Here is a 14,072-nt window from a genome sequence, read left to right as displayed (position 1 = left end):
ACGATCCTCTCCGAAAACAGCCACTCACTGTTACCCTGGAATAAATTATTCAAGGTGGAAGAGTAGCTCTGACGCGTATAAAAACGCTCGTTTGCGCTTCGTTCTGCTAATGGAATTCCTGAATATCGTCTGACAACTTGGAGAAACATTCTACTATAGCCACTTACATCAAACAATTTCAACTTTGAAGTATTCCTTTAAATGTACTCATCTTCTATTGCAGTTTAGAAGTTCAATAACAAATTCTACATAAAGGTTTGATCGATATTTTCAACACAAAATGGCTGATTGTTAATTGTACCAAACAATCAATAAGTGGATTCATTGTTTGTTTCAATGAAGAATCAGCTATTTTGTGTTGAAAATATTGATGAATCCTTTATGTAGTTATATTCTTTGAACTTTAAGCTTCAAATTGATCTACCATAAGTATAATTTTGTAATACTTTTCTGTCATGAAATTGCTTCCTTACTTTTCATTAAATTCTTCAGAAATAAACACAGATTAACAGTTAACCACGGCGACGGACGAATAAATCAAGAAAAGAAATTGCTTCAGGTTTCCTGAGGGAAGAAAACAACGAGGAACAACATCCTGGTGAGACGTTTCGCTTCGTCGGGGAGAATAGTCTGCCAAAAACCTTGGAGAACTGGAGAATTTAACTAGAAGGCAACGTTCCTTTCCCTGGACACTGCACCAGGCGATTATCCTTTCTTCCAGAAGCTTCACAATTATCTGAACAACGAAAAGAAATTCAACATCCAACCGAGTGTCTCGTTTCCTGCGAACATTCTTAATGGACTAAAGAAAAAGTGAAGAAAATAGAAGAATTTCTCTTTTCAAACGTTTCACTTTGACTGCCACAGTAGAAATACACCAGTTTAATCAGACACACTAAAAAATGTTAATTCTCAAATTTTTGAAAAGGAGGAACTTTCTACTGTAGCCACTTACATCAAACAATTTCAACTTTGAAGTCTTCCATTAAATCTACTCATTTTCCATTAATTCATATAAACTTCCTAGTTCCTTATCCCTCGGCTCATCCTTAATAAAATTAAACAAACTAGTAATTAATCTGATAATCAATCAGTATATTAATCAGGATATCAATCAGTAGAATAATATTGAAATTTATTACAACACTAGCTCACCATTAATTTGTCTAAACTTCTTAATTACATAAAATTTAAGAGCCTGATAGTCCTTCACTGATAACCACCCACAGTTTAAGCAAACTTCTGGTAGCAGATTCTTATTCAGGTTCGTGTTCGTTATCAAGAAAAGCGAGAACCGTGGAAAAATGCAATGTTGCATATTGACGAGGCATTTTTGTTGGCTCGTTATCGTATAACCAGAAGAATCACGTTCAACCACCGTCAGCACGAAATAGAGGGTGGCTGTGGGCGTTGAAAGCACTGATGATTATTTCTTGCATGCTCGTATGCATACTTAAAACGTCACCTGTAAAATTGAGAAAGTTTCGCCTCCGTTTAATTATAATTTTCATTTTGATTGCATGCTCGCGTGGAGCAGCTTGCGTAATTACATAGATATAGCATAAAAGAGGGTTGTAATTTTCCGACTACCCTGTTAGAAATTTTCCTTACACCTTATCCTTTTTTTCAAGAATTCTTATCGTTATTTAAAATAAAATAAAATAAATAATAAAGGAACTGATTTTCTAAAATTCTATCTGAATTTAGAGAGGGTAAAATGTAGCAAGAAATTTTTGAAAATATTTCCAGAGGGTTGAGGGCTGTTGATGGCACGTTTAAAAGGCTCCACGTAGAAAGTATTCCTCCAGAGTACCTTTTTAATGCAATGCAAATTTTATTCCCCGCTCAACCCCGTCTTCTTCAATTTTTTCATCCCTGGAAACGTAGACGAGAATCTCACCCTTCCCTTCTGCTGGATGAAACACCACGAGGTGAAACTTTCCTAAGGGTTAACTCGATGCTCCAAGAAGATTCCAGTCTCAGCTACCGTGAAATCCGTTTAAAACATGCTCGATACCGGGACGGAACCGGAAACGTTCGACTACCCCTCGGTGGTGAAAGAATTCAATAAACGAAACGTGAAAATTGAGGTGCATCGATTTCAACTGACGGAGAGATCCGCAGTCTGATGAAATTTCATGACAGAAAAGCATCGCAAAATACCGGTTACGATACACCAATTTGTAGCCTAAAATCTAAGGAAGATAACCACATAAAGGATTCATCGATACCTTGAACACAAAATGGCTGATCCTTTCTTGAAAGGAACAGTAAACCTTCAACAAAAATTTAATGTGGATTAAATTCTTAAACACGCGGTCCATATTGGAGGAAGAAAATTTTCCTGAAAGCAAAGGTACGTTTCCTTCAGGAAAAATAAACTTGATCGAGGGGTGTCCTGTAACACTTACCCTCGTTTGCTTGCTACAAAGGGCGAAGTAACAAGACGCAACGTAACGCCCTTCAGTTGAACGTTGATAAGGGATTCGTGCAGAGCAAGAAAATTTATGAAGCGTGGTACATTTGTTTATTTATGGAAACGGTGTACCGTAGAACCGCGAACAGCGATAAACCGACAGGGTGGAACGCACTCAATTTCCTTCTGTACAAGGGAGACGATCCAACGCGGAGAAAACTTGAAATTAGTAAAATAAAATTTCTTTCTTTCTGCGGAGAAACAGAGACCCTTGAAAATTGAGAATTTTCAATGCAGGGTAAGAGAATGTAAATATAAAAATTCTGATACACCATTGGACGTTGATTGATGAAAAAACTCCAAGATTCTATATTAATTTCTAACGAGACTCGGTATATATTTTTCCAACAGGAACAGGTGTCCCTTGAAGGAAGCCTTCCAGGAAACTTCTGGGAAATTGCTTCTGTTCCTTCTACTTTTTTTTAATTCATCATCAAGGAAGCTTGTTACCGACACATCATAGACTAGGGATGTATGAGTTGCATTGAACTTGTCGCAGTGAAGTTGGCTACAAATTCACTAACATTCACGCAGCGTCGGTGAGCTGATGGCGAGATCGGTTCACCGACGCTGCGGCGTGAATGTGTTAGTGAATTTGTAGCCAACTTCACTGCGACATACAGGTATCTGACGTTACGGGCTCGGGCGGACTCGGAAAAAATCGGGCGGGCTCGGGCGAGTGCAGTCGGGTCGCCCGACTATTTCGGGTCAGGTCGGATAAAGTCGGGCGGACTCGGACGAGCCGCCGCGAGCCGCGGTCCGCGACCCAACTCTCGTGTACTTGTTAATGCTTGCAATAAGCATGTTCAAAATCTATTTTGTATAAAATGAACATCCAGGTGACATGGAGTGAAATTCATTTCAAATAAATTCGTTACAAGTATTATTTTTCCATATAAAAATTATCTTATTCCAAAATTCCACATAAAACGGAATTAGGCCGCGGTCCGCGGACCGCGTGAGCTCGTCCGAATCTACCCGACTTTATCCGACCTGACCCGAAACAGTCGAGCTACCCGACTGCACGCATGTATCGGACACTCGCCCGAGCCCGCCCGATGTTTTCCGAGCCGACCCGACTAGTCGGGCCGCACATCTCTAATAGACCTATTCCTATTCCTATTCCTAGAATTTCACCCTTTGGCCTTTTGTGGATGCCATTGCATCCACATAGTGCTTAGGGGTCGGCGTTTTTGAGGACTTCCTGTCCTCATGTTGCCCAACGAACGTTTTCGTCCCCGCACCTAGGGAGATGGGTTGGCAATGCTGCCAACCCCAGACTCCCGCGCATTTTTTGAATTATCTTTTTCTTTGTCTTACATTCTCCATACTTTTACTTCCATACGTTCCATACTTTTAACGCCCTAGTCGGTGTGTGTGTGTGTGTGTGTGCGGGCGTGTGTGTGTATGTGTTTGTGTGACCCCTTTTAGTCGCCTCTTACGACAGGCAGGGGATACCGTGGCTGTATTCTAAGCCCTCCGAGCCACAGGGGGGCTAATAGACCTAAAATTCTTCTTTTCTTTGATTGCCGATGAAATTACTATTCAGTTCCTGGATGAAAATATTCCGTCTCCTTTGTCCGACGATAAAATATAGGTCGAAGTATTCCATGCAGCAGTAAAACACCTTCCACTTCCTTTGTACAGTTTTTTTTTCAATTATTTATTCATTTCTTCCCTTCAACTTGGTCCGAAGTAATTCCCTAGCGGAACAATACAGGGAAATCAATTGGCTGACGATACCAGACGACGCGAAAATGGGTTAGATAAAATAATACAGGTCTGGTGTCGAAAAAAGAGGAATCTTGTTTGGGGACAATTAACGAAACGACACGAGAAGAGAAGATAGAAATTTCCTGTGAAGAGAGCTCGGTCCACTCAGCCAATCGCAGCCGTTCCTTTCGAATGCAGTTTCTCGATTGCCCGGACAAAGGATCTCTCGGCTTGCCGCGCGGCATTTGATCTTCCTCGGGGCGGCCATAACCGTGAACAATGCGGATCCACCTTGAGACTCCTATTTCCATTTCTTCTCCGCTCGAGTGACTCGTTTCCGCTGCGCCGAGTAAATTATCATTCCTTTCTGCGGCAGACTTTTTCATACGTCTGACCTCTGCCTTATGGATCCCACTGTAATGTCTGACGGGTGAGGTTATGGCAGCTATCGTCTCAGATAACAGTAACGATAACTGTACATCTTTTATGGTAAAATTATGTCCCTTTTATCGATCCTGGAAAGCCGGGGGGGGGGGGGGGGGGGGCAATCCCACCGGTTAGAAGATATATAATTTGTACCTTCGAGATTAATATTGAAAAATTAATTTTTTATAAGGCTCGGTATTTTTAGGGTTAATTTGAGAGAAAATATTTTACGGCTGCCCAAATGGTTAAGCTGATGAACGATAGCAATTTCAATTCTGACCCGATACCTTTAACCTGGCGACTGCTATCGGTTATCCATTACGAGCTTAAACGAGGTCACTGCTGCAAGAAACGATATTGCACCGGTATGGATTTATTTACAGCACGTCCAACCTGTTTTTTCTCATTCAAGTCTCGTGCCTGTTTGTTCCATGAATAGATGAGCGAAAAACTACGATCGTGATTTCTCTCCTCTTTTCTATCTTGAAACGATAATAGATCCTGCGATACATTATGCAGATACTTTCTTCGGACCATAAACTTTAACCTGATGCATCATAAGTGTCATTTTCTGATACTTTTCTGTCTTGAAATAGCGTCAGACTTTCAATCCCTTTCATATGCAATGATGGATTGTTTGATGAGAACTTGTGAGAAAGTGAAATAAGGATGGATACTCTAAATGGCCCTCTGGTGGTGAATTCATGAAGTAGCGCTATAGTAATCCACCTTGGATCCCACTGATCCTAAGAGGTTCATTTTTAAGGTTTCTCTTACATCCTGAAGCATATCTTTGTAGTTGCAGATGATAAAGAATTCAATTTTCCTTCAGGACACTCTAATAATCCACTGGTGGCAAAAACAGGAGAAAATTTATCTGGGAGATAAACAAGGAGCCTGGAAATTTCTTATGCATGCTGAAGAATGATCTGAAAATTGGGAAATTTTTAGAAGAAAGTTTTTCACCTTTGGAAGTAGGAAATTTATTTCTTAATACTTTAACAGCTGCCCACATAATTCTACAATTATTGATAAAGAATTATATTTGAAAGCTTAATTTAGCCCACTCTATGAAATTATTAAATTTCAAATTGCAATTTGCATCAAATAGAGTAGAGGTTGGATATTAAAATCAGGAATACCTGACAGCAAGCATTAAAGTGTTGAAACGAAGGAAACTGAAGTATTCTGTATATATTGCAAAAGATAAATGATCCATACTATAGTGAAGTGAAATGATTGTTGATAATTCCAATTTAAGAAAGTAGGTCTGGGGAAGAAGAACGAGCAGTCCGATCGAATTCAATTAAACCGGATAAAGGAAACCGGCCTACGGTTCGTCTTTGTGTCAGGAACAGCTGAAAACGAAGGCACCAACGTGCCCGTGAATTTATTCCCTGACAAAGATGCCTTGCACTGTTCCTTGGCTCTCGGCCAAACTTTTCACTCGACCTTCGCCTCTCGCGAACAGCTGAACCCAGACTGGTGGTTGAATAAGGAAAAGAATTTTGAAATATTTTTACCACCACAGAGATTAGATAGAAATCATCTCTGTTTGACATCATAGAAAGGCATACTATACTTTGATAACAGAGTGCAGGTAAATATTTTTCATACCAAAGACCAGAAAATCTAATTTCGACTGGATGTCCCTCTTTTGACCTGGTTTCCAAGCACCTGGATCCAACCAGGATATAAGTTCACCTTACAACCCCAAGAATTCAATATGTATGATTCTTTGTACAAAAGTAACTTGAGATTGTGCAGGTAAAATATTCAATACCCTCCTTGACTCAGAATCTATTGATAAATCTTCAGATACCAGTGGTGACTGATAAGATTTTGATCTTGAAGAACTTGTCTATACACTTCAACTGACACAGTAGAAAAGGCCATATTGCAATTATTCTAAATTTAAAATTGTAATTATTCCAAATCTAAAATTGCAATTATTAATGATGCTTTGAGAAGCCATATTGCAATTTTTCTAAATAAAAAATTGCAATTATTAATGATGCTTTGAAAGGCCATATTGCAATTATTCTAAATGTAAAATTGCAATTATTAATGATGCTTTGAAAGATCATATTGCAATTATTCTAAATGTTATATTGCAATTATTAATGATGGTTTGAAAGGGCATATTGCAATTATTCTAAATCTAAAATTGCAATTATTAAAGATGCTTTGAGAGGCCATATTGCAATTATTTTAAACCCAAAATTGCAATTATTAATGATGCTTTCAAAGGCCATACTGCAATTATTCTAAATCTAAAATTGCAATTATTAGTGATGGTTTGAAAGGGCATATTGCAATTATTCTAAACCTAAAATTGCAATTATTAATAATGCTTTGAACTTGGCACCTTGTATAATTACTATAATATTACATAGTAAAATATTAATGCTGATTATACAAAATGTTAAGCCCCAGTTGCTGAATAGCACCATGCCAGTAAACGTGATAAACGTCGACTGAAGCATATAGAAATCATTGCACACATTTCCTGTTACATCATCGAACACGATCGACCCTGATCGAAATACAATTAGTGACACCAACGAGGCTTTACTTGCGATTAACTTTGTTGAATAGTGTAGCAACTTGAAAAGAAACTTTCCAGAATAGCAATATTATCAGCAAATCAATTAAATTACTGTTACACTAATGATGCAAGGTACCAAATTATAATAATTAATAATATAATATTAATTATCCTGAGTTATACTATGAGTTCCTGGAAGACCCGAGCTATTTTTGTACATTTTCCTTTAATTAAGACAAGCCTAATTTGCGCCCAACTGTACATACAATACCGGTTACAAAGGGATGATTATCTCGAGGCCTCGAAAATCGTCTCGTCACAAGGTAATTAGAGAAGGGGATGCCGATAAAGGGTGACGCATCGTTGCGGTACACTTGGAGAATAGGGAGGATGTAGGTGGTAAAGTGTCGACGATATCACGACCTCTCGGCAGACGAGTCTCTCCTAAGCGATCCTCGATATCTGATAAAATGGTTCGCCTAGCGAGGAGGGCTGCTATACACAAAGCAACAGGCGTCGACCTAGTACCTCCTTTCCATTCTCATTTTCAATACTTCTTATTGAACATTGTATTTTGTCTGTTGAATCTATTGCCATGGCTCTGAATATAAAATGTCCCACTTATATTTTATCAAAAGGCGGTAAAATGGCCCTCCAGCTCTAGAACCTGATTCATAATTTAAATTGCTTTAAAATTTCCTTAAAATATATAGGTTATGAGAGGCCAAATTACTAATGAGGTAATTGCCATAGCTCTGAATATGAGATATCATACTTATTTTTGTATTAAAAGGTCCTAATATGGCCTTCCAGTTCTAGAATCTGATTCATAATTTAAATTGCTTTAAAGTTTCCTTAAAATATATAGGTTATGAGAGGGCAAATTACTAATGAGGTAATTGCCATAGCTCTGAATATAAAATATCACACCTATTTTTGTATTAAAAGGTCCTAATATGGCCCTCCAATTCTAGAACCTGATTCATAATTTAAATTGCTTTAAAGTTTCCTTAAAATATATAGGTTATGAGAGGGCAAATTACTAATGAGGTAATTGCCATAGCTCTGAATATGAGATATCATACTTATTTTTGTATTAAAAGGTCCTAATATGGCCTTCCAGTTCTAGAATCTGATTCATAATTTAAATTGCTTTAAAGTTTCCTTAAAATATATAGGTTATGAGAGGGCAAATTACTAATGAGGTAATTGCCATAGCTCTGAATATGAGATATCATACTTATTTTTGTATTAAAAGGTCCTAATATGGCCCTCCAATTCTAGAACCTGATTCATAATTTAAATTGCTTTAAAGTTTCCTTAAAATATATAGGTTATGAAAGGGCAAATTACTAATGAGGTAATTGCCATAGCTCTGACTAAAGAATATCACACCTGCTTGAAAGTTTCCTTAAAATATAGATGAATTAATAAAGTTATCTGTGTTAAAAGGCCAAATTACTCTTTCTTCTACTGTGATATCAATAGTAATATAGATAAGATGTCTGTCTAAGAGTTAAATTTTCATCAGAACTAGAGAAGCTAATAATACAACAAACGTACAGAATATCGACAGGCAATGGCCGTCTAATCGCAAGAGGATTAGCGAACGTAATTAGTAATTGGAAACGATAAGTGTCGTCTAGGATTCATTGTCCTGCTACATGCAAAACAGCTACGAAGTAGGTCGTGCACCGTGGAAGATAAAACTGTCTCTAACGAAAAATCGAAACGAAACGTGTGTTCGTGTTCCTGATCCATTCGTCGGATAAGGGGAAACAGACCATTAGCTTCGGAGAAGCAGCCACGGTTGTATCTGATTTCACGGAACGAATCTCCCTTTAAACGATCCCTGTTCCATGGATGAAGAATGTCTCGCGGGGGAGTTAAACGCTAAATCCTATTAATCTGGAAATAAAAAGAAGACCATTGGAAAAGGGAAGAAATTATAAATTTCGATAAAAACGAGTAATATTAAGAATCGAATTTTTGGCTGTAGTTCCGAATACGACCGGTCGCCAATCAAGATGAAATTTTGAGGGGGAGGGGAGGGGGAGGGGATCCCAAATATAAAGTGGTATCTTCTGCTTCCTATTAGTTTCCAAGATATTAATTAAAAACTTTCCTATACAGACGCAACTAACACTACCGTCTTCGCTGTAGCAACCGTCATCGTGAAGTGTCGAACAGCCATTGACACCATAGCGATATCGGCTTCCGTTTCTATAAGGTGTTCCATGTAAAATCCATTTCTTTAGTTACATTATGTTATGTTTTATATTTTATTACTAATTCTCAAGGAATTAAATACATATGATTTATATGTAGGTTAGGTTAGGATAGATACATTTCCGGCCGCTGGCAACGCTACAACAGTTGTCGTATCTCCAAAGTTTTATAGATAGTCAGGTTGAAACCCCCGCTGTGTCAATGGCTGTTCGACACTTGACGATGTCAGTTGCATATACCCGCTCGGATGAGGTGACATATCCATGTCCGTCCTCGGATGGCCGGATTTACACTGAACTTGACGATGTCAGCTTACTATAGCTAGAGGCTGGTTCAGACTCGACTAGTAGTTTAGTCGAGTGGCGAGTAGTTTAGTGTATGGACACTACAGTTTAGTCGAGTAGTTTAGTAAACCGGCTTAGTCGAGTAGATCCGTTTCATTGGATTTTTCTGGTCGAGTAGGCTTCCCCCACCACTAACTAGGCTTGCCCCACCACTAACAGTTTAGTCGAGTAGTTTAGTAAACCGACTTACAATTAGTCGAGTAGATCCGTTTCATTGGATTTTTCTGGTCGAGTAGGCTTCCCCCACCACTAACTAGGCTTCCCCCACCACTAACTAGGCTTGCCCCACCACTAACTAGGCTTGCCCCACCACTAACTAGGCTTGCCCACCACTAACAGTTTAGTCGAGTAGTTTAATAAACCGACTTAGTCGAGTAGATCCGTTTCATTGGATTTTTCTGGTCGAGTAGGCTTCCCCCACCATTAACTAGGCTTCCCCTACCACTAACTAGGCTTCCCCCACCATTAACTAGGCTTCCCCTACCACTAACTAGGCTTGCCCCACCACTAACTAGGCTTGCCCTACTACTAACTAGGCTTGCCCCACCACTAACTAGACTTGCCCCACCACTAACTAGGCTTCCCCTACCACTAACTAGGCTTGCCCCACCACTAACTAGGCTTCCCCCACCATTAACTAGGCTTCCCCTACCATTAACTAGGCTTCCCCCACCATTAACTAGGCTTCCCCTACCACTAACTAGGCTTGCCCCACCACTAACTAGGCTTGCCCTACTACTAACTAGGCTTGCCCCACCACTAACTAGGCTTCCCCCACCATTAACCAGGCTTCCCTTACCACTAACTAGGCTTCCCCCACCACTAACTAGGCTTGCCCCACCACTAACTAGACTTGCCCCACCACTAACTAGGCTTGCCCCACCACTAACTAGGCTTCCCCCACCATTAACTAGGCTTCTCCTACCACTAACTAGGCTTGCCCCAACACTAACTAGGCTTCCCCCACCACTAACTATGCTTGCCCCACCACTAACTAGGCTTGCCCTACCACTAACTAGGCGTGCCCCACCACTAACTGGGCTTCCGCACAGACCTGTCCGGACCCATTTCTTTAGTCAAGCGATATATCTTGTACTCTCGATTTTCAAAGCTGAACTGTACTAGTTCGGACACTTTTCTATGCGCTAAATGGTTTAGTAGTAAGTAGCTACTCCCCACTCGATTAAATTACTAGCCGTGTCTGAACCAGCCTTAAGATGGTTGTGTTAGTTACGTCTGTATAGGAAAAATTCTATGTATTGTACGAATGTTTTTAATTAATATCTTGGAAACTAATAGGAAGTCGAAGATACCATTTTACATTTGGGGTTCCCTCCCTCTTCCCCTCAAAATTTCATCTTGATCAACAACCGGTCGTATTCGGAACTTCATCCGAATTTTTTCATAAGGTAAAGCAGAGGGGAAATTAGCGGGAATCGCGATGAAAGCAGATGTTTCGGTGGATAATCTGGTTGGAACGCGTCCAAAGTGGAACTCGGAAACCGCGTTAGAAGTAGATCGCGGGAATTTTACAAAAGCAAAGGAAAATCGGCTTACGGTCCCTCGGCAAAAGTTTAATCCCCCGGAGAATGACGCTGAAATTAGCCTTGGGTTCAACGTTTCGCCTCGCTAACGTTCAGGGAAAAGAACTTTTCTTGTTTCGCTTTCTATAATTATATCCCTGATAAACGTTCCTTAAATTAATATCAAATAAGTAGGCGAAGTTCTGCGATATACGGTATGGGGGAAATTTATGTTCCAAAGATTATACCTTAACGCGTTTAATGCGGCTGTGAAAGTGGACGTGTGCGGTACGGCACACGCTAGAATTGTAATTATGCATTCAGTATACGATCGTTCCATTTTCCAATTTAAATTCCCTCTGGACTCGAGTGGACATTCCGCTAAAAATAATAGTAACGGTATCAATGTTAACGCGTTCACTGCCAGTGGGGCCTCAAGCTTTGTATAATTAAATAAAAAAACTTTGAATAACTTTTAGAAATACAGGGTATCAATTTAAAAGATTACATTTTAAAATAAATGATATTTTTAATAACTGCATTGTTGAATGCAAGAAGGGTCCCTTTTCTACAAGTACTTCTAAGTTTATTAGAAATAATTAATTCTTGAAAAAATTCAATTCTTTTTTATTTTTAATAATGTATTAACACTTCAACTTCAACTTCTAACATTTTTATTTTTAACAAATTTTTTTCTATTTTATTTCTATTATTGTTCCTAGTGCTTAATTAGGAATATTTAAAATTAATATAGAATTGACCAGGATTAATCAATTCTATTAAATTTAAATTTCTATATTTATATTGATGGTAAAATAATTTTTACAGTATTTGAATTCAATTATTTTCTATTTTTCATAATGTATTAACACTTCAACTTCAACTTCTAATATTTTTATTTTTAACAAATTTTTTTCCATTTTATTTCTATTATTATTCCAAATGCTTAATTAGGAATATTTAAAATTAATACAGAATTGACCAAGATTAATCAATTCGATTAAATTTAAATTTCTCTATTTATATTGATCGTAAAATAATTTTTACAGTATTTGAATTCAATTATTTTCTATTTTTAATAACGTATTAACACTTCAACTACTATCCTGCAGGTACCCTAATTTTGTTCTACTATTTCTATTTTATTTCTATTATTTATTATTCCAGGTACTTAATTAGGAATATTTTCAACTGTAACATTGGTGACTTTAGTCCAGCACCCAACAATACAATTACAGTTTTAATATGTCTGACTACATATGGCCTTTTCAACTATAGCATCATCCATATAACACCAATCATCCAATCATTCCTATTCCCTGCATTGAACGTTTTAATATAAATATCATTGGATCATTCTTCCAATATTCATCGATTAACCCTTTCTTCAATGAGGACCATAATTAATAGTGAAAGGGTTGAAAGAATTTTGTCTGCACGGTGGTTGATTAACTCGGCGCACGTGCGACTGCAGATTTGGTAGAGCAGCAGGAGGCCTTACAACGTAACCCTGAACTCTGGTACATCGATCTACCGCAATGCAACGAGCGGGAACGTTGTACAAAGTCTCCTCGACTAAAAAGAGCCAGGGAAGAAAGAAGAAAGTCGAGTGGTACGGTGATAAGAATGCTGGACTTTCAATTTTGATTAACCCTTGCCTACTAGGACCTGGAGGACCTCGGTTGCTATTATAATCCTTTCCATTTTCCATCCGTTCAGATTGTTCTTGCAGACGGTTTGCTTCTTCAGGGTTGACCTGAATCGATGAGGAAAAAAAAAAAAATTGTGTGAGGAACTTTGAAACTTTCTTTGCACTTTCTGAAAGGCTGACGAGAGTTAAAGGCATTCAAATGGAATTTCGGATAAAAACACAGTTTTGGAGAACTTTCAAACTCTTCTGAGATTGTTAATCTCTGAAGTGATGGATTAATTAGATTCTAGAGTAACATCCACTGGGAGGTGATTAAAGAACACTCCTTGTTCGATGGAGGATAAAATTGCCTTAGTTCCAGCACTTTTTTCCCCTCGCGACAAAGTATGACAGTCTCCAAACTTCCATACTATTATCTCAAGTGTGCACTGCTAGGTTTTAATAGATTTATTCCTTAATGCAAGTTAGATTCAATTTTTATGTAAACTTCCTAGAAACTCGACACGAGTGTGTATACACTGGGGAAAAGAATTGCGTATTGAAGTATACTAAGAGAAAAGTAATTCATAGAAGGACGAATTAATTTTGGATGAAATTTTCAGTGAGAAACTTGAGTTAACTTTGCAGTTTAAAAGCATAAAAAATCATGACAGAAAAGTATCACCAAATTGCACTTATAAGGTATCAATTTAAAGCTTAAAGTTCAGTAACAAATTCTACATAAAGGTTTCATCGATATTTTCAACACAAAATGGCTGATTGTCAATTGTACCAAACAATCAATAAGTGGATTCATTGTTTGTTTCAATGAAGAATCAGCCATTTTGTGTTGAAAATATTGATGAATCCTTTATGTAGTTATATTCTTTGAACTTCAAGCTTCAAATTGATGTACCATAAGTATAATTTTGTAATACTTTTCTGTCATGAAATTGCTTCCTTACTTTTCATTAAATTCTTCAGAAATAAACACAGATTAACAGTTAACCATGGCGACAGACGAATAAATCAAGAAAAGAAATTGCTTCAGGTTTCCTGAGGGAAGAAAACAACGAGGAATAACATCCTGGTGAGACGTTTCGCTTCGTCGGGGAGAACAGTCTGCCAAAAACCTTGGAAAACTGGAGAATTTAACTAGAAGGCAACGTTCCTTTCCCTGGAC

At 38.2% G+C, this 14,072-nt stretch overlaps 1 protein-coding gene and 1 long non-coding RNA gene across 3 annotated transcripts in view; one reads left to right on the top strand and one right to left on the bottom strand.

Annotated features, from left to right (window-relative positions):
* LOC114877850 (probable cationic amino acid transporter) overlaps positions 1-14,072 on the bottom strand; it is a 45,370-nt gene that overhangs the window by 27,036 nt on the left and 4,262 nt on the right. Inside the window, exon 1 of one of the 2 annotated variants that reach the window (XM_029190938.2) lies at positions 1,156-1,217. The exons of the other annotated variant lie outside the window; for it this stretch is intronic. The gene's annotated coding sequence lies outside the window, so the exon portion shown is untranslated. Of the gene's footprint in view, positions 1-1,155; positions 1,218-14,072 lie in introns of those variants that run through there. 2 annotated transcript variants of the gene reach the window in all.
* On the top strand, positions 4,821-5,793 carry LOC114877858. The gene is made up of 3 exons (XR_006830209.1): positions 4,821-4,980; positions 5,212-5,368; positions 5,448-5,793. It is a non-coding gene; the product is annotated as an uncharacterized LOC114877858 (long non-coding RNA).

Source organism: Osmia bicornis, chromosome 16, assembly GCF_907164935.1.
Source record: "Osmia bicornis bicornis chromosome 16, iOsmBic2.1, whole genome shotgun sequence".
Classification (NCBI taxonomy): domain Eukaryota; kingdom Metazoa; phylum Arthropoda; class Insecta; order Hymenoptera; family Megachilidae; genus Osmia; species Osmia bicornis.
Note: the sequence above shows the minus strand (reverse complement) of the source record. Positions and strands in the feature narration are given on the sequence as shown.